Source organism: Pituophis catenifer, unplaced genomic scaffold, assembly GCF_029215685.1.
Source record: "Pituophis catenifer annectens isolate HBS135680 unplaced genomic scaffold, rPitCat1.0.hap2 SCAF_2, whole genome shotgun sequence".
Taxonomy (NCBI): domain Eukaryota; kingdom Metazoa; phylum Chordata; class Lepidosauria; order Squamata; family Colubridae; genus Pituophis; species Pituophis catenifer.
In genome coordinates, this window is record NW_027256882.1 from 128,857,137 (window position 1) to 128,862,823 (window position 5,687).

General features: G+C 36.7%; 2 non-coding genes across 2 annotated transcripts; both read left to right on the forward strand.

Moving 5' to 3' along the window:
• The first annotated feature begins 2,528 nt into the window (after window positions 1-2,528).
• On the forward strand, window positions 2,529-2,600 carry TRNAQ-CUG (transfer RNA glutamine (anticodon CUG)). Its single transcript has one exon. It is a non-coding gene; the product is annotated as a tRNA-Gln (tRNA).
• A 388-nt stretch (window positions 2,601-2,988) lies between these two features.
• Window positions 2,989-3,060, forward strand: TRNAQ-UUG (transfer RNA glutamine (anticodon UUG)). The gene has a single exon. It is a non-coding gene; the product is annotated as a tRNA-Gln (tRNA).
• Window positions 3,061-5,687: the final 2,627 nt, after the last annotated feature.

Genomic DNA, 5,687 nt, shown 5'->3' on the forward strand with positions numbered 1-5,687 from the left:
AAGATGATGTCAGGCATAAATTTGAAAAATTTGTAATGAATTTCTCATAAATTCTAATGCCTTTTAGGTAGAGTCCTTGGTAAAGAATTCAAATGCTAGGAAACCTAAGAGACAGTGCAACAAATAAGCAGAGAGTGTGTATGTTTAAACAAAAAGCAAAATGAAAAAAAAAGGTTACTTACGTCACTGAATTTGTTTATATGTCTCATCATCTGCTCTAAAAAGATCTGTGCCAAAAACAAAGATTATTCTTTAAAAGTAAATAGAATAAAACTGAAATAACATTGCTTTCCAAAAAGCAACGCAAAAGAAATTCAAAGAAGAAAAAAAGATAACTTTATCGTATTTCTTCTAGTTCTCATACATCTAAAAAGGTACTATTTTTATCACAAACAGCAACTTTCAAACTCTTTTTAATCAACTCGTTCCCAATCAGCTGTCAGCAATATATCTGCACACCCAGGTGATTTTGTTTGAAATTTGGTGAAATTCCTGCAGAAGTGTGATGGCAAAATGGTAGAATATCAGTTTCAGAGTGGTTTTAAGATCAGAAAGACAACCATTCCAATCCCCTCTTAAAATTCTTGAGAAGAAAAAAAATCAACTCCCAAATAAACCTTATGGTGGTATCATAGCATAACTGAATGGGCTTTCATAATCCTTCAGAAGGTTGAGTCTCCAATCTTTAAACTGCCCATCCTCATGTCACCTTAAACTTGTCACCTAAAGACAGCTGAATAGATGAACAATACCTCAGAGGTTGGGTAGATAAATAGAACAATATAATAATGAAAGCATTATTATATATATATATATATATATATATATATATATATATATATATATATATATATATATATATATATATATATATATATATATAATGAACAGCATGTTAATACTGTTAAAGCCAGTAGTTCTTAAGTTTTGGCATAACCTGGGGTTAATGGAGCAATTTGTAACTGCTTGCTTCTTGAGTCAAGCATTCATTTTGGGTTTGCTGCAGCTGAGACACTTAGGTGTGTTGTTGTTTATGAGAATAATGACATTATTTGAGATGGAAAAAGAGTAAAAAGAGTAATGGGACATTCATTCATTCATTCATTCATATTTTATTATTTTATTTTATATGCTGCTCATCTTGGTTCTGAGTTTAAGAACTCAATTTTGCTCTTTTTGCACATGTATTGTGACATCACACATATAAAAAAAGACATTGTCGTCTTGACAAAAAAAATTCAACCCTGCAGCCACCTTGGGCTGGGAAAGTTGCTAAAAGGCTATCTCCCACCAATTGTTTCTTTTACAAGTTTATCGGCTCATTCTTTTATTAAACCTTCTTTTTTATTTCCCAACTAACAGAAAGGATTCCCAATTATGTGTTCTATGAAGCAAAGGGTGATTGGGAGAGAGCCAAAGCCTGGGCTAAGCCAAAAAGCAGGCCTCTTTATTAGGTACCATCCACCTTTCTCCCTCACTGTGACTGAAGATTTTTGCAAAAAAAAAAAAAACCAGAGACAGATTGGTCTAGTGTTGAAGTACCAGGTTTGAAGCCAGGAGACAGTGAGTACTAGTCTCGTTGCAGGCATGAAAGTGGCTCTATGACTTTGGGCCAGTCACTCTTCTCTCAGCTTAACCCACTTCTTAGGGTTGTTGTGGTGAAGAAAACAGGAGGAGGAATGGGTATTTGCCACCTTGAGTTATAATAACAATAAAGCACGATATAAATAAATAAAAGGTGAACTTATAATTTATGGTTTTGATGATGAGACAAGCTATATTATTAGAAAGAAAAGAATAATGCTATAACCTTAAAATAAGAGGTAAATTTATAATTGTACTTATAAACTGCTGTAAAGAAGTTCAGAAGTCATCGCTGTGTATTTTTTCTTTCTTTTCTTTTTTGAAACCTTTTTTCCTTTCCTGCGCTTTTAGCTTTCTTTCTGATTTCTTTCTTTTCTTCTTTTAACATTATATTAGCTTGTATTCGTTTTATCTTCCTCCTAAAAACTTGTAATACCATTGCGTAAAAAAAATAATAACACGTTAAATAATATTAAATTATTTAAATACTTATTTAAATAAATATTACTAGTTACATAAATATTACATAACTATATACTAATTACATTAATATATTCTAGGTGAATAAAAGCGCCATAACCAATCTCAACATCTGACTTGTCAGTGCAACGAACCATAATAATAATACATTTGGTTGACCGTGCAATCAACCACAACAAAGTCATTTCCCTTAGGTTGCATTTGCAACTGTCTTCTGCTCTATTTATGAATTGCATTAGATTCCTCGGGTTGTTTCTCAGCTCACTTTTCACTTGGTGGATTTGGGAGGCGCTGAAGTGGAGAGGCTGGTTTTAGGACGAGAGAAGTTTGATATAAGTAATAAATTCGACGTTTTTAATTTGAAACGAGAACTACAATCTAGTCTGAAGACTGAGAAAGGAAAGATACTGTAGGCTAGTTTGGGACCGGAGTAAGTAATAGAGAATCGAAAACATTTGCATCGTGGTTCCATGGTGTAATGGTTAGCACTCTGGACTCTGAATCCAGCGATCCGAGTTCAAATCTCGGTGGAACCTGTCGCGTAAATCTTTTTACGATAATTCCCGATTCCATTTTATGGACGGATTGGGAGAAAAAAAAAGGAAGAATTAAGAAAAATATATCTGAAAACTAAGAGTAGTCCTAAAGGTCAATATTCTTTCATTTTGACTTTATGGATAATAATCGAAAAACCATGTTGCAATCCGGTCGTTTGGTTAAAAGGGCTTTTGAGTTATGCTTTTTAAAAGAACAGGGAATAGTTTTCACTGTAGTATTTCAAATGTGTATTGCTCAACAGAGGATTGTCAATCTGAGAAAAGCTTTATTGTACAAATGTTACACGTAGAAAAGCAATTCAGATTGCAAAGGGAAACGAATAGGACGTGCTAATGGAGGACTTTTCCAAATAGATGTTCGTCTCGTGGTTCTATGGTGTAATGGTTAGCACTCTGGACTTTGAATCCAGCGATCCGAGTTCAAATCTCGGTAGAACCTTAACTTGTAGCACAACGTTTTAAAGAGGCGGTTTTGTTTTTAGATAACAACAATTTCTTGCTGAATGTGAAAGTGTGCCCTTTATTCGAAAAGATGTTTGCAATAAACGTACTATCTTATAAGCTTTGCTTATTTGCTAGCCACCGCTAACCTTACCAAATTAAAGACAAAATGAATTGCTTGGGTGCAAAATGTATAAACTGTGACTTGCTATCGTTTATGAAAACTATCCAGCTGGGAAATTTTGCTGTGATATTGATTCAGAAAGATTTTCAGCAGACAAGAATCTGAAGGATTTCCTCCACAGTTCTTGGCTGCTTAATTTTTACAGGACAGGGTTTTTCATAATACAAACAAGGATCTTCTGGCTGCGTAGCGGTGCCTAAAAAACAAATTTCAGGTAGTCCTCGACTTAGGACCACAATTGAGCCCAAAACTTCTGCTGCTAAGCGAAACATTTGTTAAGTGAGTTTTGCCTCATTTTACGACCTTTCTTGCGGCAGTTGTTAAGTGAATCACTGCAGTTGTTTAGTAACGCGATTGTTAAGTGAATCTGGCTTCCCCATTGATTTTGCGTATCCAAAGGTCCAAAAAGTGATCACATGACCCCAGGATACTGCAATGGTCGTAAGTATGAGTCAGTTGCCAAGTGTTTGAATTTTGATCACGTGACCATGGGGATGCCACATTGGTCATAAGTGTGAAAAACAGTCATAAGTCACTTTTTTCAGTGCTTTTGTAGCTTCAAACGGTCACTACACAAACTGTTGTAAGTTGAGGACCTGGACCTGTATGCCTTAACTCTGGGTGTGTGAGGGAGACAGTGAGTGGGTGGGTGGTGGGTGGGTGGCTGCTCTCACCACACTAATCCTCAGGATGAAACCTGCGGCTGGGAAGTAAAAGTGTGTATGTTATTAAGAGAGATTTGGGAATCTTCTGGTATAACTGTAATTATCAGCAGGATTAGAGTGGATTTTTTTTTTTGAAAACATGTTTTCTTTTTTAAATGTTTCTTTAATGCAAGGAGAAACATTCTCACTCTGCAAAAGTGATGACTGAGCAGAGACCACCCGGAAGCAGAGAAACTGGTCTCTGTAACTTTCTCTAGAGGCAATCCATGTATTTGAATTTAATTAAAGCTTCTGCAATTGGGAAGCCTGACTAAGCTTCTGCCTTTAGCTACCAAAATCTGTGGTAGTTACTTACTCATACTACTTGCTTACTTATCAAGAGCACCACAAATATGCATTGTAGCAGTCCAAACGGGCCCAGAATGCAGTCCAGGTTCTTTTAGTTTGGGGGTGTCCAACTAGAGGTGGGTTTCAGCAGGCTCTGACCAGTTCTGGAGAACTGGTAGCGGAAATTTTGAGTAGTTCGGAGAACTGGTAGTAAAAATTCTGACTGGCCCCGCCCCCATCTATTCTCTGCCTCCCAAGTCCCAGCTGATTGGGAGGAAATTGGGATTTTGCAGTCCTTCCCCTGGATTGGGGAGGGAATGGAGATTTTACAGTATCCTTCCCCTGCCACACCTACCAAGCCACGCCCACAGAACCCGTAGTAAAACAAAATGGAAACCCACCACTGTGCCCAACCATGGCAACTTTTAAGACTTGCAGACTGCAACTCCCCAAATTCCCAGAATTTATTCCAAAATGAAAGTGATTAAAACACCAGGCTGTGAGTTCAAGTTCAGCCTTGGCCATGAAAACCAGCAGGTTGACTTTAGGGCCAGTCACTCACTCTTAGCCCAACTCATCTCACAGGGTTGTAGTTGTGGGGAAAGTAGGAGAAAGGTGTGTTGGGTATGTTCACTGCCTTCCACAAAGGTGTCATTGCAACAAATTAAGACAGTGGACCTAATGGATCAGATGCACAGTTGACAAATGATTAAGATTTCTATAACCTTGAACTTAAAAATATTTTGTTATAATGCAATTATCAATAAAAGAGCTAGAGTCAAGTAAGTCCATAAATCCAATCTAAAAAGAGGAATATTATTCTGATGCTTCCACTCTAGATGCTTAATGTAAGAAGCTCTCCCTTTAAGGGTACTTGCTGAAAGTTTCATAGAATGTTATGATTAATAGGTTTATGGTGTAACAGATTTTGTAATGATGACCTCCTGCAGCTCATATTTTGCACAGCCAGCATATTGACAACATTTCATACCTCTGGCTTTTACTTTTTCATGAGTGTTGATATCTTTCTGAGATGCAAAAAGGATGACACCATCCAGTTTTCCATCATGGAAAGAATCAATGTCCAACATACTATAGACCATCCAGTTTTCCTATCAGGAAAAAACACGAATTGTTAGGAGTTACTCTGTATTGTTTTTCGTTGGGTAACTAGAGACCCTACTATTAGGATAAAAAAAATCCAAATAACCCTAAGAGGCGAGCAGTTTATAAAAACATCTGTTGTTTCATGTTGTGCCTCATTAACCTGAGCAGGGGTAAACCTGGGAAACTGTAGTACTATGGATGTGACATGTAATAAGAATTTGCTTGGATCAGTGATAGGACTTTTCCATAACCCTTGATTTACATTGAGCAGTTTCCATTTTTGGCACAAAAAAAAGGCATTTTTTCCCCAACCACAATATATGGGAATTTATGCTCGCAGAG